This window comes from Crocodylus siamensis, chromosome 2 (assembly GCF_052110815.1).
Source record: "Crocodylus siamensis isolate JL-2025a chromosome 2, ASM5211081v1, whole genome shotgun sequence".
Lineage (NCBI taxonomy): Eukaryota > Metazoa > Chordata > Crocodylia > Crocodylidae > Crocodylus > Crocodylus siamensis.
The window spans coordinates 84,059,735-84,084,704 of NC_143396.1; the positions used below are offsets into that span (position 1 = coordinate 84,059,735).

The window sequence follows — 24,970 nt, forward strand, 5'->3', positions numbered from 1 at the left end:
CCCCCGGACAACATCTACTGCACAAAGACCCCATTCCAGCCTGGATAGGTAGCTATCACGCCCCAACCCCTCTTCAACCAAGGACTTGGACTCTGCTTTTCTTCCCCACCTGGACTCCAGCCCTTCCATTGAGTCTCTTTCTCCTGCTGCCATTGTGAGTGCTTGTGTGTGTGTGAACCAATAACTTCATGGGGCTGTGTAGTGTATTGTCTGTTTAATAAAACTGTTATTTGGACCCCTGAGTTAGGTTTTGCTTTGCCGTGGTTCAGCCCTGCTCCTCGCTCCTTTAACTTCTGTCTCATTTCTCCCTCTCTTGCTTCTGGCTCGCTGCCACCCCCAACACCTGTCCTGAGCTCCTCTCTGCCTCCAACCCCCCTGTTTCTTTGCCACTGTCTTATCCCCACTGCCTTTTCCCCTGAACAACCAGGTTTCTGCCTCAGTTTCTTTCCTGGCTGTCTCCTCCTTGCTACAACTTATCTGCCTCCCACCCCCCAATATCTCATTTGTCTGCTTCAGTTTCCAGCCCCAAGCTCCCAGATTTCTGTCTCTCTCTCTTTCCTGGCTGTCTCCTCCTTGCCACCAGGCTTTTTTTCCCCTTGCACCAGTAACCCTGGGGCCACTTGATCTTAAGTAAACCCAAGCCTCAGTTCCTCACTGACTTCTCTCTAATCCCAGTTCTGGCAACTTTCACTTCCTACACTTTAACTCTCTCTCTCACCTTAACCTTCTCCCAGGTACCCCAAGCAAACACTGCACCATCCAAGTTAGGAACTTAGCTGTGTGTATGTGTAGGTGGGTTATATGTGTGTGAACTGATGAGTGTGTGTGTATATATATATTCATTGTGTGCATGATATATGAATTAGTGATCTGTGTATGTGTGCTGAGTGTGTGGGTATGGACAATTGATTTTTGTCTAACTTTTGGGGTGTATAATGTATGTGCTTGAATTGGTGACAGGTATACATGTGCCTCGGTTGGTTTGGATGTGTATGTGCCTGAATTGGTAGTGTGTGTGTATGCACCTACTTGATTTGTGTGTTTGAATATGTGCAATTGTGTCACATATTGCACATATACAATACAAGACTGGTAAAGCCATTACTATAAGCTTTCTTTTATTAGACCAACTATAATAGTTGGAAACATTCTGTACCTTACAATAAAAACTCCCTTGTTCAGGCAAAGAGGGCATCTGCAGGTGTTTTGAGCTCTTCGTGGATGAGCAGGAAGGTGGAGGGAGGGGAATGTTGACCTGCATCTGGAGTCCTTGGGTAGACGTGATATCTTTTACTAGACCAACTAAATAGTTGCAAAAAAGTTATTTGCAAGCTTTTGGACACTCACATCCTCTCTCAGGCAAAAAAAACCCAGAAATTAAAAATGGTGGGTGATATCAAAGATGGCCAGACATTCTTTAGGTATGAAAAAGCCAGTCTTTAGAAACGTGTTCTGCAGGAATGCAAATTTAGGAGTGTTGCAGGGAACACAAACAGGTTGTTTAACTGTAGGTAGCAGATGTCAACCAGGTTGGGGTGGGGGGCATAAAGTCAATGCAGTATTGCCAATGCCACCCTGTCAAAAATGAGACAAATTCTTAAAAATCAAGAGATTTGATATGTAAATGATGAGAGGCTATTTTTGAACTCTCTGTGTGTGTGTGTCTGGTGGGGTTATTTCTGAAGGTGTTGGAGCTGTGTGTATGTGTGGGGAGATTTGGCTCTGTAGCTCTGGCTCCCTGATCAGGGGCAGGGAACATGGAAAGAGCTGCAAAGGAGGGTCAGATCCCAGCCTTCTGCCCCAATGTAGCAGTGCGGCAGTTAGCAACTGTTAGCTGCCCCAGTGGCAGATTGGGGTAGGGGGCTGGGACCTATCCCACCCCTGCAGCTCTTTCCAATCCCCATGTCTTGTTTATTGGATCAGGGCACAGGGTTGGGACCTACCCCTTATCAGGACAGTTCCCAGCCCCCACCCAGCATGCGGGGCAGAGGCTGGGGAGTTTTTTCCTCATCCAGCTCCATGAGCACAGAGCTGAGTGGGGAACAGGCTGAGGAGCTTGTTCCCTGCTCAGCTCCATGTGTGTGGAGCTAAGTGGGGAACAAGCTCCCCATCCTGTTTCCTGCCCAGCTCTGCCCTCATGGAACTGGACGGGGGACAGGTTCCCCAGCCCCTGCCAGCAGGGACCTGTGTGGTTGCGGAGCTGGGGCTGGGAGATAAGGATCTCCTAACCCGCCACTTCCTGATTGCTATCTTGAGCAGGGGGCTTGGAGCTCCCTGCTGCTGGGTCAAGGGGACACAGTTTCATCTGGGCTCCATTGGCAGAGCCTGCCTTGGCAGCAGGCAGCTCCTGGGGGCAGGAAGCTCTCTCAAAAGAATGGTTGATGGAGAACATATTTGCTCCCTGTCAGACATCTACACAAGTGCTACTGCACCATTACTAATTGAAAGTAAATTTGCTACTTGCATTTGCAGGTAACAAATTTACTCACGATTAGTGAGGTTTACTGTGTAGTAAGCATGTGCACATGTAGATACACATGCTTACTGTGCAGTAAATTCTGTTACGACACAGTTAAGCGTCTCGTGTAGGTGGCAGATGACAGAACAAGGAACAATGGTCTCAAGTTGCAGCAAGGGAAGTTTAGGTTGGATAATAGGAAAAAACTTTCTTGCTAGGAAGGTAGTAAAGCACTGGAACATGTTGCCCAGAAAGCTTGTAAAATCTTCATCCTTGGAGGTTTTTAAGACCTAAGCAGATAAAGCCTACCTTGGGATGATGTAGTTGGCGATGGTCCTTTGAGCAGGGTGTTGGACTAGATGACCTCCTGAGGTCCCTTCTCACACTTACTTTCTATTATTCTATTTCTTAGCTTGAACTATTTTTCAACAAGGATAAAATCTAGTCTTCCTGGAAATGGGGTAAAAAATGTAGACATGGAGAGTTAAGAATCTAACATACGTTTTAGTTAACATACATCATTGTAAAAACTGGAAAACTTGCTGCTAAGGCCTTGCAAATTACCATGGCTTTGATTCCGGCTTCCCTTTGTTTAAAACATTTTGGTAATGTTGACTACACTGAATATGAAATACATTGTGCCCACATGCCTCAGCATCTTGCAGAGATTACAGAATTTACAATTTGTTATAGAGTGGAGAGAGTAAAGTGTATCTCAGATCTGGTTCTGAGGGATGGGCTACAAGCACTAAAGTGACTAGATGAAACAGATACATTGGGTGCCCAGTGCACCATATACATACTAGTTGCAGTAAACTGTGTTTTCCAAACTTATATTTGAATAAAGGAATATTTATCTTTCCTTGTGTGTATGAGATACATGGTAAGTTTTGCTATGAACATGTAGATGTTGGATCTAATCTGAAGTAGAAATAATGCACATCTTTTCTCTCCTCTTCTGTATTGAGCATTTATTCATATAGGTTTTTTTGGGTGTATTTTTCAATTTTTAATTTGATGGAAATCTTAACTCATCACTCATTACTTTTTTTCTTCTAGCCTTTTGTGAGGGACTGCACTAAAGCCTTTTAGAAAGTTTAAATAAAACGAATCAACTGATTCTTCTTTAGCTTCTTCCATTGACATTCTCAAATAATTCTAGTAGATTAGAGAGACATGCTTTTACTGTGAAGGACAGGTCTGCATCTTTTGTTTTTTCTTTTCCCTGTTACACCATTTTCATCTGAGCTTTTTATAATTTTAAAGTTGTTGTTTTGACCATTTTTCTTTTTAAAAAACAAACAAAAACAAACAAAGATCCCTGAGTGCTCTATAATGCCCAAGATTATGCACTTGACCCTAAGGCATTCAGACTTCTCTACAGGTAGTTTCATTTCCTCAGCACCACATGTTCTTTTCTTAAGAATATTTCTATAATGTCAGAATTTTATATTCCACTGTTTTGGATTAATGAGAAAAAGCACACTGAGAATAAAGGTAAATAAATTGGATTAAGATTACACTAGAAAATCATATTTAAAAGCCAGTGTTTCCTTTTTAATACATAATATCCACACATATGACACATTGGTAATAGCTAATTTGTTTCCTTTTTCATAATGCCAGTGTTATCAGGTCTGTGGGGTACTGCCCCTTTCTCTGGTTCTTTCCTGCCATGACTTTGGTCTTACTAAGGGAGGAAAGAGACGGAGTTTTAATAGGTGCCCATGGAGTAATGACACTTGACCCATATTGTAATTTCAGGTGCTTTATTCTCTTGTCTTTCTTTTACAGCCTGGACCACAGGTGGCAGTTCACCCCCCTCCTGCTCCCCAGAGTCATCCTTGTGCTTGAGGAAAGATCACCAGCTTCACTGTCCTAAAGGTAAGTGCTGGCTGGGAGACTCACGGTGCTAATTACCTCATTAGCAGCCCGTGCAAATGAGGCCTTTTATCCCTTCCTGATTACTGTGAAGGGTGTTTCTGGCTGTTCCCCCTCTGTGGGTCTTGACTAGTGGGAGTCCTGACCCAGTCCCCCCTGTGTGGGAATCACTCCAGCTGGCGACTCGGCTTAATATCCGCTAATTGCCTCCTTAGTGGCAGAGGCTGGCCATGTCTCTTACCACCTCTCCACGATTTGTTCCAGATCGGCTCTGGGAGCGCCCTAGCTGCCAGAGCTGGTGCTCTTCTCCGCTCCAGGATGCCATGCTGCGTCACTGTCCAGACCCGCAACTCCTTCCCTTTGGCTCACCACAGTGACTGAGGTTTCATGAGTTGGTACTAGGCGTCTGGCGGCTAGGGCGACCCTCCTCTTCACTCTCTAAGTGCCCAAAGGCATTTTTCCCGGAGTCTCTTCTTTTATTCCTGGAAGCCTGGTCCCATTGGCTTACCAATGGTGTGGGGAATCTCCCCCTGCCCCTGCTTGGGCATCATGACTGCCAGCTGTGGGGATTTTCCCCAAGTAACAGGGCTTCTGTCAGGGACCCTGTTGCAGCCAGATTGATATTAAATATAAGTTATATGTGAAATATAAGTTATATGTATTTCTGCTTGTTTCATGTTTAATATTTTACAAGTTTAAGTGATAAAACTATCAAGCAAATGGCCACAATGTGAAATAACTCATTTTTGCTTTGTCATAAGAATATTTTTTTTCCCAGTAAATTCCATCCTTGTCCATAGAATTTGTTCTTTCTAGCAGTTCATTACAATTGATCTAGTTAGTCAGGCCTTTTAATATTTGTTTGAATGGTGGTGTGACCTTATAAATGAACCGTTATAAGGTATTTTTTCAGTATTATGCACACTATGGTACTATATGAAGAATAAGAATAATGGAAGTAAAGTAATACTAGCTGTATTGCATATTTTAATTACTCATTTTCAGAAAATGTGGAATACTTAGATCTTCTGGAAACAATGTCATATATAAATACATCAAACAAAACATTTTACACATCATATAGCTTCTTCCAGCCTTGCCTCTCTTAGTGCTAGTGCTTTAAATGCACTTTATATGGAAGATCTCTAACACTGGTTTTCTATTTCATTCAAGCCTCCAAGCATGATTGGAAACTGGTATTATAAATTCAACTGATATCTCAATCTTAATTGTTTCCCTGGAAATCAATCTCTTGTTCTTTCTGACTGCGAGAAAAAGAAAACAAGGTATAATCATGTAGAAAACATCAAATTCTTATTACCAGTGTGCCAAAATTAATTTGTACATAGCTTCTTGTAAGGCTTTGTACACAGATTGTTGCACTGTTAAGTAAAGTTGTATTTTCTGGTCTTTACCCAAGATACTGAAATTCTCAGCATTATCTGTTTATACAAGGCTATTTGCAAGTATTACTCTGCTTATGTCTTTTAAAAATGGTATTTTTCTTGTTATATTTTTTAATTCTGCTTAGACATTTTCAAGCTGGCTGAGCTGCCCTTTAGTTTTATGGTAAACATTATGATGCCTCCATAGAGTCTGCTAATCTTTTATTTGCATTTTTGATCATGTTAGTCATGCATACCGAGCAATATAATGTTCCTCCACTAAACAAAACAGAAATGGTGCATATAGTGAAGTTTTCCAAAACCCTTCCTTCTTTGGAGATCTTATGTAAGTGCATCCAAGTAACATTACAGCCTGTTATATAGTGACCTGTTAGGAACTCTAACATTTCAAATTGAAGACAGCATTTTCATGCTATTGCTTGTTTAGTACATTTAACAATTTCCTCATTACCTCAGGAAGTTCAGTAGTAAAACTGGGTCCTAAAAGGTATTAGATAAATTTGTGTAAGGTAGATCCATCAGCAGCTGTTAAATATAACAGGCAGGAAGTTGCTAAAGCTATAACTGCTGGTACGTAGGAGGGTATGACAGGGGGTGGATCACTCCAGCCAGGCCACATTTTTTACATACTTCCTCTAAAGTCTCCCCTATTTGCCACTGTCAAAGAAAAGATGGGTTTGGGGGACCCCTTTTTCTGGTTTGTGAGGACTTCTGGTCTGGCCTGGAATGGTGGTTATGATGTTGTAATATTAATTAAAAACCGTTATCATCTAACTCTCAAGCTCACCCAAACTATAAACAGCTATTTGAAGACAGCACCTCAAGAACTGAAGGATTGTCACTGCTTTTGTGGATTCCTTAAATATATTTTGGTCACAGGGTTTTAATGCTCTCCACATTCAGTGAGTTCATTACAAAATACACCATCCAAGCCAAAAATAAAGAAACATGTGCTCCAAAAAATACAGTAGTTAAGTTGTATAATGGATGAGGAGGACCATAACTCTGCTAGTACTTCATAATATTTCCCATGTATGTCCAGCAGAATTTTATTCCTGCTTGAATTTAGTTTGAAATAGCTATTTTTCATCCATGCAAAATCCCTTGACATTGTGATATCCTCAGGATGACATTGGCTGCATCTGCGGAAAATTAAACATGCAGTGGAGTGTTAACAGCATATTGCTGGCAACAGGAACTGGAGCATCTCACTGCTCCTCCATTGAAGGGGAAAGGGAACATGATAGATCTATGTGGAATTCCAGAGAACTAGACATTTGGGGATGGCCACTTGTTCCTATAATGGCTGCCTGTTGAGAAGTTAATATCAATACTTTGGGGGCAAAATCAATGCTGTTTGGGGAAATATTTTTTTCAAATGTTAAATGAATATTCACTTGGAGCACAGACAGATGTTAGGGCCCTGCTTAACTCATGATACCTTACATAAAGTGCCATGAGTTAGAATATCCCCTTGAACTAACAGATGTTCACCTGTTGGGTCAGAGAGGGGCGGGAGGGAGGGTGTAGGCAGCCTACAGCAGCCCAGGCCATCAGACAGGAATGCTCCAGCCCAACCCACTTCCTCCTATTACTCCAGCCAGGGTAGCTAGGGTGGGAGGCTGCAAGTTGAGGGGGCCCCATTCCCAGCCCCTCCCCTTCATCTTTGAGGATTCAGCAGCTGGCAGCTCCTTTCATAGATTCATAGATCCATAGATTGTAGAGTCAGAAGGAACCACGAAGGATCATTGTGTCTGACCCCCTGCCCCAGGCAGGAAAGAGCGCTGAGGTCATATGACCCCAGCCAGGTGTCAATCTAGCCTCCTCTTGAAGACCTCCAAGTTAGGTGAGCACATCTGTCTGTGCTCCTTGCTGGCTGCTCCCAACTGCTGACTGGCCAGACCTGAGAGGGAAGGGGGGAATAGAGCCCCCTCACCTTGGGTGTCTGACCCAGCTTCTCCTAGTACCTCAGATGGTGTAGCTAGGGGGTCTGCAAGGTGAGGGGGTTCAATTCCCCCTCATCTTCTCCCCCAGCTCTGGCCATTCAGCAGCCAGCAGCTCCCTCTTCTTCCTCCTGACAGACCTAAGGTACTCTCTTTTGAGTGCCTTAATGTAATACCTGATTTAACCAGAACAAATTTTTTGTGTGATTCGTGTTTTTAAAAAATGCTCTGCAGCCATGCATGTGTATTAAATCATGGCTGTAGGCACTTTCAGGGGCCAGATGGCTCAAAAGCTGTCACTTCTGTCTGCGCTCTTGGATTTTAAAATGAGTTCCTTGAGTTGCGCTTAATTCCCCTTTTCAAAGGTTGTCAGCAGTGACAGAACCCAGAATAGGGATCCATGCTGACAGTGCTTGAAAAGAAAATACTACTTCAGCAGACCATTAGAACAGAGCCTTCCTCCAATCTTGCTCGTTCTCCCTTCTTCAGCCTTATATGGGCAAATAGAATAATTAACGGAATCCGAGCTATTATATGGCTCACACAGTGCTCATTGTCTCAAGGAAGTGCTGGTTAGGAATCACACACTGAACCATCAGGCGGTACTAGTAACAGGAACTCAAAGACTGAACAGCAAAAATGTTTCCTGTTCAAAGGAAGAGGCCATATAAAAAAGTTTCAGATGGTTGCCCTTTAGGGGAATCTTGAGTCCATTAACTTTTTGACTCTTTTGTAACAAATTCTCATCTGATTGAACGTCTTATTTGGGAATGTAATTTAAATGTGTAATTCAAAATGTGTACTCCATATTTCTGGATACACAACTGAGCACTGGTATCTGTCTTTGTATTTGCATACTCTCTATCTCTTCTTCCATAATTTGGTTAGATATTAAAATCAAATTAGATTTCTAGTTTATATATAAATTACTGTAGAAAAATCTTAATCAGTTAGTTAATTTATGCAAATTGTAATGAAGAATGTAATTTCCTTGAACAAAGATCATTATGCTCATTATGAACTCCAGAGTCTATTGCTCTGTCAGTCACTATGAGACAGACATACAGTGACCTTTTCTTAATTAGAGTATGCGCTTGTGTATTAGGACTTGCAATTCACTCAAGGCTTGCAAGAATCACAGTATTAGAGCAGTTTTTTCCTATAAGCATTAAGTGAGAAAATGATATGATCTGTATTTTAAAAACTTCCTCTCTCTTAATATTATTGAATGGTATTCTTTTTTAAATAGTTGGATAAAGATCATAGAACAAAAAGTAAACCCAGGTCAGAAAAGCCATAATAATCTTAGTAAATTCAAGGATATCCTAAACTTGGTTCCATTCTGCATGTTAATGGGAAAAGAATCTATTTTCTTTGATTAATATTGCATAAAGTAAATTGATTGTTTTTACAACTCTTTTCCCATAAAGATTTTAATAAATATATGTATATTAAAATATGTCAGAGCATAGTAACAAGATGTCAGCTATATAGCCTAGAGAAGTTATGGAATCTCCATCCTTGAAAATTTTTAAAAGCAGGTTAAATTAGGATGGTTTAGCCATGCATGATCTTCTCTTGGGTAGGGGAGCTTCACTAGATGACTTCCAGAGATCCCTTCCAACCCTACTTTCCTATGACCTTATGATTCTACGCAGCCCCCCCAAAATAAATGGCATTCTGTAACTAGGGACACCAAAATCCTTTCTGACATAATCTGTGTGCCATCATCTTTTTTCTTGCTCCCATATAAGCCATTCCTTCTAAAGTATTTTAACTTGTTCATGCTGTGTCCAAAAATTATTCGCCTAAGAATGCCATGCAAAGTGACAGTAGCAGACAGCAAGTAGTCTTGTGGTTGAGGTTCTGGCCTGTGATTAAAAAATCCGAAATTCAGGTTTTGTTCCAGAATTCTTTCCAACCTTTGACAAATTAACCTCTCAGTTCCTCAGATCCTCAGTGGGTCTAAGGATATGTTACTGTATCACAAGGGTGTTGTGAAGGTAGATATTCTAATGAGCACTGGGGCTGTGAGAAACACCATTGTTTCATTTTGAGGTCCATTTTGCCATTTTGAAGGGACAGTGCTGCATTTAATTGTTTCATGTCATTTCAAAGCACTGTCCTGTTTTGTTTTGTCGAAACTGTTTTGCTCTTCATGAAAATGCCTAAAATGTTGTCATTTCTTGCCCAGCTATGGTACCAGGTAGCCAAGGCAGCCTCCTGTCATCCAGGGTGCAGATCCATGGGTTTGCACCCCTGAGAGGGCTGCCGGGCTGTGCTAAACTCTGTCCAGGGGTGCAAACCCCCAGATCTGCATGCCGGATGAGAGGAGGCTGCTTCTGCCACCTGGGACCGGCACTGGGTGCAGCCTGCAGGCTCTCTCTGGTGACTGATTGAGAATATATCCCTTTTTGTTTTTGTAGAGATGATTTTCCCTTGAAAGCTAGTAGTCCCTCTCCCCTTGCATGTCGTAGATGCATAGAAAAGTAGTGCTGGAAAGGACTCCAGGAAGCAGTCTAAACCAAAAACCTGCTCAAGGCAGGATCACCTCTGACTAAACCATCCTAGTTAAGTATTTGTCTAAACTGTTCTTAAAATCTTCAGGACCAACCCCCATACACAACTACCAGACAGTACCTGAAACATCCAAAACACTCTTTAATTTGCTACAGATAAACTATGGGAATGAAGGCACGATTAAAGCATCAGAGGATGAGGTGAGGATGCAAATGCAATGGACTGGTTAAGAAAAAGATACATACCCAGCATGGGGAGCTGGTGTCCTGAAAGACTTGGATCCAGGCTCTTCTTCATTCCTGAATCCTCAAGCTCCATGTAGCTATATTCTCAAGGAAAAGGGAACAGACACATACAACAAAAGCTGTGATTCCAAAGGTCAGTTCTGTTAACCAGGGGTTTATAGGACTCCTCCTCTAATTTATCAGTAGTTTCTCTAACTTTCAAAGTGTCACCAGTTTCTTCCATTTTCACTCCGGCTTTACTGGAAAATTGCTATCCTTTAAAGTGTCCTTGTGCTGAGAATGTGTACAGGTATTGTGAGATTGGGTTAACCCCTTCATAGATCAGGTTAACCTTATCGCAATCTAAGTTAGTGCACCTTCTCAATTGAACTAAATTAGATTAGGCATGCCATTTTTGGGTGACTTTTGCCCTCTACATACCTGTATGATTGGTCATTTAGATCAACATAACCTGGGTTAGGTTGATTTAAATGTAATGCTTGTACATACCCCAGATCTTTGATTAAACAGCTCAGCTTGATTCATATGAAATGTCTTGAATGTGGGTTATCCCATAGAAATTTAGTGTTGTTGTTTTTAATTCGCACAGATTATACTCTTGGGTCCATTTTGGAAGCGTTAAATACCTTGTTTTCCATTAGCCACTAGATAGAGTATATCACTTATTTAAGAGTGTCAGTTGGAAAAAGGGGAGTATGTTTGATGTGGTGTTAGTCTCAGTAATTAAGATAGCAACCAGCTCCCCCTTCAAAGCCCAAATTTGCTTGCAACTAATTTTGACAACAGATTAGAATTGAATCTCTCTAGATTTCCTAAACAGACACAGAAAAAGTTTCCGTGAAGCTAAAAGAAAATTTAGCAATACATTTTAGGTTCCTGTCTGTGAAAAAACTTATTCCATTTTGAAATCATGACTTTTGTCTAACTTTTCTTTACCTGTCTTAACTTGTTTCAGTCCCTGCCAGCTTCCCACTACAGTCAGATATTCTTAAAAACATGTTCAGTGACTATATTTAGAGAAAATACTTTGTAATTAAGCATAGTCATTAACAATTTCCATTGTGGATAGTTTAGGATGCAACTGTGTTTTTGTGAATATAATCCACAATGGAATTACGTATGTATTTTGGTCATTAGAGTGACATCCTCCTGACTCCAGACAAGAGGGATCACTGGAATATGACATAATTTCTAAATCAAAACATTCTTCAAATATTTTAGAACCTCTGCAGTAGTTTGAGGTGGCTCTTGACAGTTTTCTACTGCAAGTTTCAGGCCTAAACACACTATTAAATAGAATGTTTTAAATTTTATGAAACATTTAAAAATCCTCCTATAAATATTGAAGGGACTGTAAATGTAGACATTCTCTTCCATATTTAAGTATTTAACTATTTACATATGTAGGCATTCTCTTACATATTTTAACTATTTCTTAAGTTATTATTCTGGACTTATTCTGGATCATATGGTATACAAAGTGCTTGAATTTTACAGTCTCTCTAACATGCAATATAAATTACAGAAGTAGGTACTACCTTTTCTTCTATGTCCCATATAACACAGTATTAATCATTAGTGCTCAAATAAAAATATCTCAGAGTTCGGTTTGATTAACAGAAAATGTCTAGAACGTAGGATTGGACCAGACCTAAAACAAGGCATATAAGAATACCATATAAAATATTTTTATAAAATAAAGAATACCATATAAAGAATTTTGCATTTCCATATAAAGCAATACATTCCCAGTTCTGCAACTAGTTGCAGGAAGAGTCCCATATGTACTCTTAAAGGGTTCGGTGATGTTTTGGATGGATAGGATTGGGAAAAAAGGTGGTGATGTTGCCTTGTAGGTCAAAAATACATACATATATTCCCTGGTTCAGGAGGAATAAGATGGCAGATCAGAATGCATTTGGGTGAAGATAAAAGGTGAAAGATACAGCACAAATATAGTGGTGGGGATTTATTATAGGCTACCAAGTCAAGAAGAAGAGGGGAGTGAGACATTCTTCAAGGAAGTGACAAAATTATCTAGAAACTATGAGATGTTACTGATGAGAGGCTTCAATTTAAAAAAAAATATCTACTGGATGAACAATACAGCCAAACATAAAATGTTGAGCCAGTTAATAACTTGTGTGGATGGCAACTTTCTGTTCCAGAAGGTTGAGGATACAACTAAGGGATCACCTATCTTGGATCTTGACCTGACCAATAGGGAAGAATTGATGGACATGAAGGTGTCAGGGAAACTTGGGAGAAAGTGATTATGATATGATAGAATTCCAGGTTCTACGACAGGGAAAGCATGAGCTCAACAGACCTAGGATGCTAGATTTAAAAAAAGATGGATTTCATCTGATTCAAGGAGATAGTAGGCATGGTACCAACACAAGACAGACTGAATGATAAAGCTGCCCAGAAGGGCTAGAAGCCTACAATAGGCACAGCAGTGAAAGCCCATCAATATCCTGTTTCAACATGATGAAAGCACAAGAAGAATGGTAAGAGACTAATGTGGCTGCACAAGGAGCTTCTAGGATGACTCAACTGCAAAAGGAAAAAAATAAAGACAATGGAATAATTTTTCATTATATTGTAAGGCCTATATTTGGGGCAATCCCTTTTAAAAGTATGGGTCTCAAATTAATGTGGAGAAAGTGGAGAGATAAGGGCATTATGCATGATGATCAGCTTCTAGTAGGAATTTGTATTAACCCTCTTCTGAGTTATGTGATGAATTTGACCTTCCAAAAACAATTGGAGTGGTAGTATATGTGGTTACATCAAGTACCATATTTACTTGAACATAAGACAACCCTCAATATAAGATGACCCCACAATAATTAGATTCTACAATGGAAAAATTATAAATTCGTTATAATTTTCTAGGTATAGAATCTAATTATTGAAGGTTTGTCTTGAATTTGCCCCCTCCCACTGCTACATCATGGAAAATAAATCTGGGGAAATCAGGTACCCCCCTTTCCTTCTGTATTCATGACTTCTTCCACTGCAGTCCCTTCCCCACCCCTCACCTTTCTGCCAAATTCTGCTCTCACTGAGCACATAGACTGTACTAATGCATGGCTGCATGGGTGGTGTTGCAAGCATGGCTTTGGCTTCTTCAATCGTGGGATGTTGTTCCAAGAAGAAGGATCACTAGGAAGAGATGGGTTCCACCTGGTGAAGAAAGGGAAGAGCATCTTTATAGACAAGCTCACTAACTAGGTAAGGAAGGCTTTAAACTAGGTTCTCTGGGGTATGGAAACCAACACCCTGAGGTAAGTAGGGAAGCAGGTGATCTGGAGGAAGCACAAGTAGGAAGGAGTAAAAAGGGAGGCCTTCTCAGTCTTGATTAACTGGAGTACTGTCATGGGTGGTGTAAATTATTCAGGCAGGACAAGTAGTGAAGAAGAGGAGGAGGAGCTGCACCTTATGTAAAAGATCAGTATGATTGCTCAGAACTTCAGTATGAAACTGGAGAGAGGACTTTTGAAGGTCTCTGGATTAGGGTCAGAGGAGAGAGTAACAAAAGTGACATATTACTCTGGTTGTCTGCTATAGATGACCAGACCAGGAGGATGAAGTGGATGAGACTTTGTTCAGACAGATAGTAGAAGTTTCCTGATTACAGGTCTTGGTTCTCATGGGGGACTTCAATTGCCCTGACATCTTTGGGGGGGTGGGAGGGAGGACAGGTAATACACCAGTGCACAAGTAATCTAGAAAGTTTTTGGAGAATGTTGGGTACAACCTCCTGCTGCAAGAAGATCCATGCTCTTCTTGACCTGCTGCTCACAAACACAGAAGACTTGACTGGGTATGTGGAAGTGGTTGGCAACTTGGGCAGCAATGACCATGAGATGAATGCATTTAGGATCCTGAGGAAAGGAAGTAAGGTGAGCAGCAAAGTAAAGACTTAGCACTTCAGAGAAGCAGACATTGACCCACTCAGGGAACTGAGGGGCAGGATTCCTGGGCAGGACAGTCAGAAGGAGAGGACAGTCCAGGAAAGCTGGTTGTATTTGAAAGAAACCTTACTGAGGGCACAGGAATGAAACATCCCAATGCGCAAGAAGACTAGCAAGTATGGCAGAAGACCAGCTTGTCTCAGCCAGGAACTCTTCACTGAGTTAAAAGTCAAAAAGGAAGCTTATAAGAAGTGGAAACTTGGACAGAAGACTAGGGAGGAGTATAAGAGCATTTCTTGGACATGCAAGGATGAATCAGTGTCAGATGGAGATGCTTTATGGCTGTGGTCCCTGACAGCCTGGAGCCTTGGTGGACTGAGCTGTGAGGAAGCTGAGAGTATTTTATGGTCACCCAGCCCTCTGTGCCTGCTTCTTTCCTGTCATGCCTTGATGTCAACAAATTTGTCAGAAGGTAGATTGTAGGCAGAGTGATAATCCTCTGGGGCTTTTTGTGGGGCTTCTTCTCCCCTCACACCCCACCCTTACCTAATCCTGTGCTCACTAGAGCCAATACTATGTTGGCTACTCTGGATGTCACATCCACTCAATTGATTTCCATATAAGAGAAATCAAAGGGAAAATAACTACTAAAATCAGCCTTCAACTTAAGACTTGTCCTAACTGACTTTAGGTTAGCCCACTCGGGGTCAGTCCACTAGCTTCTAGGGCTCTGTAATGCCACATCGGCAGTTCTGATCAGATTCCCCCAGCAGTTCATTGGATAAAACACTCAGTCCAGTTCCCTTTACCACAGTCCAATTACATGAATTAATTAAATTAATTAATTCTTCTATAGTTCTTTAAATTAATCAATCAAACCCATCAATTCCCCGACAGTCCCTTAGATTAAATGATCAAACCAATTAATTTCTTTGGTAGTTCTTTAAATAAATTGATCAAGCCAATTAATTCTCTGGCATTTCCCCAGGTAAATCAATTGAGCCAATGAATTTCCCCTACAGTTCATTAGGCACAACTCTCAGGCCCATTCCATTGGTTTACCTGGTAGTCCTACTCATCAAGGACTACCAGGTAAACCAATGGAATGGGCCCAAGAGTTGTGTCTACTCGTCAAGGGAAAAAAAATGAAATCAGGTATGTTCACTGATGAGCTTTTCCACTGGCTACTTGGCTCCGATCATGCCTCTGGGGAACTTATATTTCCACTACTTCCTCCAGGCTACAGCCTGGAGTGCCAGGTGCTCTTCTGAGCTCACACATCCCCTCCCCAACCCTGGTGCTGCTGACTACACTCTTACCATGGTGCAACTTTGGAGGCTTCATGCTGCTCCATCATCTCCTGCCAGTCATGCTGGACCTCCAGATACCCAACTGGCTCCTGGGTATCTGCGAGCAGGTACTCACAAAATGGGGCTCTCGCTTTCCCCACTGTTCCACTGCTGCTACCATCACAGTAAGGGAGGGTAAGAAGTCTCCAGCCCTTATCAGACTCTTCTCCAGCAACAAGCAGAAGATCAGGGTAAGTGTGGGTCCCTTACTAAATGGGGGAGGCAACCTAGTAAGAAATGACGCAGAAAAGTACTCAATATCTTTTTTACCTCAGAATTCACTGGCAAGTTCAGCTACTAAATACTACTGCACCTGGCAGTACAGTTGGGGAGGACATGAGTAGCCAACAGTGGTCAAAGAACAGGTTAGGGAGTATTTAGAAAAGCTGAACATATACAAATCCAATGGGGCTGGATGGGATGCACCCAAAGATGCTGAGGGAGTTGGCCAGACCATCGTGATTGTCTCTGGCTGTTATCTTTGAAAACTTGTGGTGGTTGAGAGAGGTCCCAGATGACTGGAAAAGGGCAAAGTGCCCATCTTTAAGAAATGGAAGAAGGAGGATCCAAGGAACTACAGTCCAGTCAGCCTCACCTCAGGCCCTGGGAAAATCATGAAGTAGGTCCTCAAGGAATATATTTCTAAGCACTTGGAGGAGGAGAAGAAGGTGATTATGAACTGTCAGCATAGATTAATCAGAGACAAGTCATGGCTGACCAATCTGATTGCTTTCTGTGATGAGATGACTGTCTCTGTGGATGCATGAAACCAGTGGATATGATATACGTTGACTTTATCAAGGCTTTTGATATTATCTCCCACAACATTTTTGCTAGCAAGCTAAGGAAGTATGGGTTGGATGAATGAGAATAAAGTGGATAAAAAACTGGTTAGATGGTCAGGCTCAAAGAGTAGAAATCAATGGCTCGATGTCTAGCTGGCAGCTGTTATCAAGTGGAGGCTCCAGGGGTCAGTCCTATGGCTTGTTTTGTTCAATATCTTCATCAACAATCTGGAAGATGGAATGGAGTACACCCTCAGCAAGTTTATGCATGACACCAAGCTGGGGGAAGTAGTAGATAGGCTGGCAGGTAGAACTAAGATTTAAAGAAACTTTGAGAAATTGGAGGATTGAGACAAAAGAAATCTCATGAAGTTCAATAAGGACAAGTGCCAAGTCCTGCACTTAGGAAAGAACAATTCCATGCACTCGCACATGTAGGGTGCTGACTGGCTATAGAGCAGCATTGCAAAAAAATGATCTGGGGGTTACAGTGGACAGTAAGCTGAATATAAGCCAACAATGTGCCTTTGTTGCAAAGAAGGCTAATGTCATACTGGCTGCATCAGTAGGATTGTTGCCAGCAGATCAAGGGAAGTGATTGTTCCACTCTATTAGGCACTGGTGAGGCCACATCTGGAGTACCGTGTCCAGTCTTGGGCCCACCACAACAAAAAGGATGTAGACAAATTGGACAGAGTCTAGTGAAGGGCAACAAAAATGGTTAGGGGCTTGGGGCATATAACTTTTGAGGGAACTGGGCTTATTTAGTTTGGAGAAAAGAAGACCGGGGGGCACTTTAATAGCAGCCTTCAACTACTTGAAGTATGGTTCCCATAGGATAGAGCTAAACTGTTTTTTGTGGTGGCAGATGACAGAACAAAAAGCATGGTCTCAAGTTGCAGCAAGGAGACTTTAGATTAGATATAAGTAAAAACTCTCACTAGGCGGTAGTAAAACACTGGAACAAGTTACTCAGAGAGGTTGTGGAATCTCCATCCTTGGAAGTTTTTAAGACCCAGATAGACAAAACCTTGTCTGGGAACATCTAGTTGGAGATGATCCTGCTCTCAGCAAGGGATTGGACTAGATCATTTTCTATGGTTCTATGATAGAAAGAAGGGAGGGACATATTTGAAATCACTGACTGAAATATGTACCTGTTGTAACTTGCATATAGGCAAATTACTATAGGTACCCATAGGCTTAATTCATTCAGAATTGATGCATTTTGCCTTTTCTGAAACTGCTTCAGGTTTTAACACAGATATGCTGTAAACACACTTTTAAAAAGAATTTTTGTACCTACTTATATATACTACAAACTATGCATTATATTGGTCCAAAGCCAAAAGGCTCATAATTTGCCATATAGTTCATTGGGCAGGACTTCAGCATAGTTAACAGCTTTTCAAGCCATGATAACCCCATACCTCAGCATTAAACAGTGGGACTGTCTACACATTCATTAATGAGCAGTAGTTACTGCACATTTAGTTTAGTACTTGCTTAATGAAGTATCAGCTAAATGCATAGGAACTACAGTACTTCACAGTAGCATCGATAGATTTTCTTTTTGTGATACTTATGATCCTGTAGCCTAATAACACTGCACAGTAGCATATTAGCAGTTTTTGACTAGCATGCTACTCTTCAGTGTTATTAGACTATTGCGCTGTAAGCATCTCAGGTAGACATGCCATGGATGTAGGTGTGTACATAGGCTTGAAGAGGAGTTAGCACTGTGGGGGACTGAGCACAATGGGCATGACCATATATCTTAGTCAGCTGGGCTGTCCTAACTTATTCTTGTGTGAAATTTCTTTTGATAGATTTTCTCTAAATGGGCCATGTGTTTTACAGTCACGATTAGTGCTGGCTGCATTTAATCAGCTACATAGATGATTGCTGTTGGCAGACGTGAACTGCAAACTTTGTAGGTCCCTTGTGAAAAAGTGCAGGGGCTGCAAAAAAGTGGAAAATGGCCAGCAGGTTGGGGTGGGGAAAAGGGAGCTGAAAACAGAGGTGGGAAGCCCTGGTGTCCTGAAGCATGGGAGGAGGGAAGAAGTGATAGGTGGAAAGAGGGGAAAACTTTCATGAAGGAGTGCAGTGGGCCACCCCATGCCTGTGATTGACTGAGGGGCCCTAGAAGTCAATCTCCGGGGAGGGGTGAAAGGACCCTCTCATGCCTCTGATTGGGGCACGAGGATATCTGGACATCTCACCCTTCCCTGGAGATTGACAGATGGCTTTGAGAGCTGCTCTAATAATACACCCTGTCTCTCCACCCTGGAGCATGTGTAAAGATACCCAATGTGCTTGGTTTTGAAGAACTTTTCCTATTCCTCACTGCAGTGCCTTGCAGGAAACATTATGGATTCACACGTCAGAAAATTAATACCTTTATAACCTAATTAACAGATTCTGAGCAAAAAAAATGGAAAAGCGTTATCCACGTGGGTGCTCAGAGGAAAGCTGGTCAATGTTACTAAAAAAATAGGACCTTCATTGTTTCTGCCCTCAGTGCTCTAATTTTAGATTTATAATTTTAGATGTATAAAATTAGAAAGCATGGCTCATTTTATTTCTAATTATATACCATTTAACCTTGCCATCTAAATAGCTAATGTTATTGTACAATTATAAGCTTTATGTTATTTTTAATTAGATATTTTTTCTTTCCTTCAAACAGTGTTTGAAGTAAGCGATGAGAATATATTCTTCTCGATTACACTACCCTCATCCATTTTCCACTAATTCGTGAAAATAACAAAGCATCTAATCACTATTTCAACTGAGTTATTTTTATCTAGAAACTGGCTGCATTACGCAGCAGGCTACACAGTCTTTAGTCAATTATTTAGAATATTCTTATGATGTTAAATTATACAGAAGTTTCTGACCTTGTCAATTGTAGCATTGCTCAAATATATTTTGACTAAATAATGAGCTAGATAACATGCTTTTTAGAAAATTGTCATAACCATTGTATTTTAGGGCATTTCAGAAATGAAAATTCTATGTTTGACATATGGGAAATGTCAAAGTATAAAGAAACCAATAATTTATTACGTAAATGAAGGGATAAAAAGAACCCGAATCATTAAAAAAATAGAAGTGGGTAGTGAACCATGTAACCATCATCCGTAACCATGAGGTAGCCTTCTGACTAGGAGAGCTAAGGAGATGTAGGGCCAAATTCCTTCTGGGTCTAGAACCCGAGTCTCTTGCTTCCTGGTTGACTGCCCTGAGCACTTGGACAAGGACAGACATTCAAAAAGCCTGGGCCTGAATTGATTCAATCTTTGCAGGTTACTCTTAACGTGGCTAGGCTGAATGTGCGTTCCCAGCTGGTGCTGTGAGTATGCTCCCACTTTGTGGTCTGGGCCCCTGACTTGCCTACCACGACTCGATAGAATTGTAACTGAAAGGAGGGGTTCAGTGGTGTTCCTCCCTCGACCCAGAGATGGGCTACTCCCTGGCTTGCTATGGTTGCTCCTGGGGCTCCGTGTCCCCTACACCCCTTCCACCCACCAACCTTATGTATCTTCATGTTGCCACAGCAACTCCTGGCTTCAGCTCATCAAGCACCCCAAGGAGTCTCCACTTCCTCAGCTGCTGTTGGGAGCACAGGCTTGTAAATTCATCCTGCCTGCCCCTTCATCTTTGGTCCACCTCCATCCCTACGCTGACCCTGGGTCTAAGGTGCCTACCTCAGGGCCAGGGTCGATAAGGCTGGTCATGTCTCCTGTGGGGAACTGCTGACCATGGGCCTCTGTGCCAGGGTCCGAGGTTTGTGAAGCCTCGGCATGCTTGGTGTTTCACATCCTGGCTTCCCCCTGCACCTGGCTTCCACCAGGGTTTTAAAGGTCCTGCAGCAGTTGGCATCATCAGCTGGCCAGCACTCAGCTTGATCAACAGCAGCTTGAACAGCTGCTGCATTGCTGGCTTGAATGGATTATTCTCCATCCTGACCTACCTCCTGGGTAAGTTTTCTGGTGCTGGGGTCCCTCGGCCCTCCTCCAGGAACATCAGGGTCTTCCCCTGGCACTTCTGGCCCCTGAAGGTGTACCCCGCTGCCATATGGAACCAATTTGTAACTGTACAGACATCCCCTCTGGACTGAAAATGCAGGCACATACCTGAAGTGGCTCAGGTGAGAAGCTGGGGGGTACTAGAGAAGCCCTCCCTTGCCTTTTACAGTGCTCAGCTGCGGTGAGGGGCAGTGTGGCTAGGCCCCAGGAGGATGCTTTGATTGTGGAGGGATTCCCTGACTCCTGACCAGCAAGGGAGTCAGCAGGGCATTGATAACAGAGCATTTACTTACACAACAGGGAGTTACACAGGGAGTTGTTAGCATTTCACACAGACATTATGGCTGAAAGGGATTTATCAGTCCATCTATAAAACAAAAGCTTCTCTCATTAGTTCAAACTCTTCTTAAATAACTTTTTCCAAGGACAGAATGGAGGGACATTACCATCTATCTGTTGATTGGCTCCAAAAACCCCTAAGTTGAGACTGTCCTGTCTGACTTTCTCCTGTCCCCCATAGCCAGACCAAAGCCAGCATGTGGTATGCTAACTAATGCTGAGAGGTGTCTGTGTAAGGCAGAGAGCAGGGGGGAATCCCTGCTTGAGCAGGAAGTGGTGAGAGGGGGGTGGAGGAGAGCAGGAGGAAGCCAGGAAGATGCTGCTGCTGTACCTTCAGTTTCTGCTGGAGCTCCAGCCAGGGAGCAGAGGGGCGGGGCCAGCCCTGCTGGGCTGGAGCAGAGAGCAGAGCTCCACCTAGCATTGCAAAGCATCTGGGATGCTGGGGGACTCTGGTTTAAGTTAAACCAGGGAGGGAATGGGACCGACCTTGCATAAATCAGTTTGACCCAAATCAGTTAAGTCTGATACTACATTCAACCAGGTTTATCTCAAACCAGTTTCAACCATTTTCAAACTGGGTTATGTGCACTGAGCATCTGTTCTGTTACAGGTTTAAACCAGTTTCTGATCACTTAAACTGACTTAGGTGTTATGTCTGTCTCTATCCTAGATTACTGAGCTAAAGCATGGCATGGCTCTCCTTAAGCCACTGTAGCAGGGCACTAGGGTTCCTGCTACTTGAAGAGCAGAAATGGCCACCCAGGTGCCGGTTGCCAGGGCAACCAGGAGGAGTCAGAGGCCCTCACCTGTTGAGTCAGCTGACCAGAAGGGGCAGGGCTGACTCCTATAAAGCACAGGCTGGAGGCTGAGAGAAGGGTTCTTGGCTGGTGGCCAAGGAGAAGGAGTGCTGCTAACTAAGCAAAGGAGAAAGACCTGAATGCGAGCAATCAGTTATGCTGGCCTAGGATGGAGCACCCATGGAGTGTGACTCAAAGGAGGTTAGCTGAGCATTTTAGCTTTGTGTTATAGCCCAGGGGCTTGTGTTATTGTTTGTGTTGTTAGGCTGGAGGACCAGGTGAGGCTATAAGGGGATGGAGGAAGCCTCATAGGGGAACCACGACAGTGTGGGAGCCCCAGCCCCAGAGAGAGGACAGTGCGAGAAACCCCAGAGAGAGGGCAGTGCGAGAAGCCCCAGAGAGTGGGTTGTGAGAAGCCCAGAGAGAGAGAGAGAGAGAGAGGGCAGCAAGAAGCCCAGAGAGAGAGAGAGTGGGCTGTGAGAAGGGATCCAATAAGACCGAAGAACGTCCGATGTATCTGCAAGGCTTGGGATGTGGTACGGGGTGGTTGGAGCCATGCAGAGCCCATAAGGCTGGGGTGCACCTGAACCCCATTCCAGAAGACGGACCGGTATAGCACAGGAGAACTGTAGCCAAGAAGACTAAAGGTATTATACACATAAGACCAAAGACCCTATTATAAACATAAGACCAAAGACATGGCGGGTGAGATTGCGAGGTGCAGACAGGCAGCTTGGCGTGGTAGAGAGGGTAACAAAGGGGGAGCTCAGTAACCCTGAGGTTCCCATCCTGTCACAGCCACCTTATGCTCAGGTGCTTTCACACTTATATGAAGCCACATACCTGCCTAGTGTGCATGCTCTGTAGCCCTGTGGACATATGCATCCTCACTATTCATTGAGTAGGAATTTAGACAGTTTTGTGTCTGGGTAAGTACCATTTTGGTACGTAAAGTGAAGTAGGATTTTGCCCTCTATTTGTAAATGAAGGACCATATGCTGCTGGCACAGGCAATTGGTTGATGGCAGCTGAGAATCTGGCATTACAAATTTAGGTATTTTGAGGGACAGTGCAACACTTTATACATTCAAAGATACCACATCCTACTTCCTATTCCTTCTTGGAAATGGCTTGCAATATCAAAGCTGTGTGCTGCCAAGAAATCCTGGAAATCAAATGATTCTCCAAATATCAGATACATAGTAAATTAACATTGTGCTTTACAAAGAAGAGATATATAGTTTAGCTTACAAAGTAAAACTGATGCATAAATTTTATTTGTTCACACTATTTTTATCATGTCTCCTCTTAAACTAACCTAGCTTAATATGACCAAAACATCAACTACATTACTTAGGTTAAACGTAAAATTCACTCCTCCAAATTCCTATATAGTTGAGCTTTTATTATCTTTCCTCACTCACACTTTTTAACGTTACTATTTCTCCTTATAGTAAATTCTTATTCTTTCCTGTGTTACAACGAATTTTAATGTTATCATGCATTTTAGTATGAACCACTCTGCCATCAATATTATATTGGCAATGAGGTGGAATACAGTGATATTTTCTTGGTACATAAATATATCAGTAAGTCCACACAATTATATATTTCAGAATATTGAATCATTATATAGCAGAACATATCCATAATTCATGCACCAATATTGTATCACAACATAAAATATATAGCAGTACAAGAGTGACGTTGTAGCTGTGATGGTTCAGAAATTATGAAGAGGCAAGGATTTCTTAGGGTGTGTAATTTGCCATGCCAGTCCTTAGTCCTGCACTTTGATTTTTCTACCCAGCTAACTGTTAGGGGTTTCCTCCCTCCCAACAGGGGGTAGGTGAGTAACCCACAAGTCACATGCCAGCTAAAACCCAAATGTCTCTCTTTATTGTAAAAATAAATCAATAATACACTTGGATAATATTATAACAAGCTTCTGAGCTGCAAGCGCGTTGGGCTGGAGGAAAGGCACTCCACACCCTATCCCATTATTACCTGATAGGTCTCGGGAACCCCACCCTGCATCCAGGGTGGCGAGACTACCTCCTTTATCGTGTCCTCAGCCTTGTCCTCCCCGAAGTAGTTCCACCCGGGACCCGGCTCTTCCACTTTATATACCTTTCCTCCTACCGGTTATCTCCGCAGCCGGAGGGTTCACTTTTAGTCTTACTGCTTTTTCTGGGATTAAAGCCAAGCCGTTATCTCATTCTGCAAGCTGTTATTTTCTAAATAAAAATAGCTATCTTTGCACTCAGCTAGACCCGGGACTTTCCAGGACCGTTGATCAGCTTAAGGCCGTTTCTTTTTTTTTCTTCTTCTTTACTCATTAGCAAACTGCAGCAGATGCATTAGGTAATTACCTCATGGCCTCCAGGTTCCGCAAATCTGACCCCCCCCCCCTTCAGGGTGTCAAATTGGCGTCCTCCCAGAAGCCTCCTCAGGTCAGGCCTCACACTAACACTGTCCACTGCCTTGTAAGCTGGGAGCTTGACTCCCATGTTTTTGGAATAAACTAATTTTAGGGAGGATGGTGTCAATTCCTCCTCCTGTGGTGACTTTATAAATACATGTGTTGTTGCATGGGCCTGGCACTCCACCTCCCCTACACCCTGCCTAGTGCCAACCTGATGGTGCAATGTCAAGTTCAGTAAATGCTTTTCCTGCCTTCCTCAGTTCAAGAATCTTTGTCACAATAATAGTGGCAAGAGCACCCTGTCTCAGGGTTCTACTATCAATATCCTTACTTAGAGTCAGTCCCACATATATATCACTTTCCTACTCAGGACATGTTGGGCTGAAACACATGTTTAATGTGCCACCCACCTTCTCACTCATGGTTTTACCAGTCCCTCCTCTCTTCTTGTCTTTCAAGCTTGTCACTGATCCAGCTCAGCTCACCTCACCAATATCTGGCTTCCACAGACTCTGCTCTGGTAAGTACACTGATTCCCCCGAGTCAGCCCTGGTGAACAGACTTTCAGCTGTAGGCTTCCACCACTTGCATCTGCCAGGTCATTCTACCTTCCTACACTGCTCTGGGTGATATGGGGAACTCACTTCTGGTTCCCCGGAGAAGCTGTCCCATGGCAGCTTTGAACCAGCGTCTGCATTCCCCGGCCCCCCCCAAAAGTGGTTCTGGCATGTGTTTATAAGAGATGTTCATGCTGGGGCTGGACATTCCCTTCTCATCCCTCCTTCTGCCACCAACAGTCAGTCTGCTTGCTGCCCCAGTGTCTCCCATAAGTCCTGCTGTGTGGCAGTCTTTTGCTCTCTGTCACAGGGTG

At 42.7% G+C, this 24,970-nt stretch overlaps 1 long non-coding RNA gene across 2 annotated transcripts in view; it reads right to left on the minus strand.

Moving 5' to 3' along the window:
- LOC149870459 (uncharacterized) overlaps positions 1-23,816 on the minus strand; it is a 44,590-nt gene extending 20,774 nt beyond the window's left edge. Inside the window, exons 1-3 of one of the 2 annotated variants that reach the window (XR_016440758.1) lie at positions 23,682-23,816; positions 10,454-10,530; positions 5,314-6,887 (exon numbers count right to left, since the gene is read on the minus strand). This is a non-coding gene — a long non-coding RNA (uncharacterized LOC149870459). Of the gene's footprint in view, positions 1-5,313; positions 6,888-10,453; positions 10,531-23,681 lie in introns of those variants that run through there. The other variant, XR_016440759.1, reaches the window with a different exon arrangement.
- Between the last annotated feature and the right edge of the window lie 1,154 nt (positions 23,817-24,970).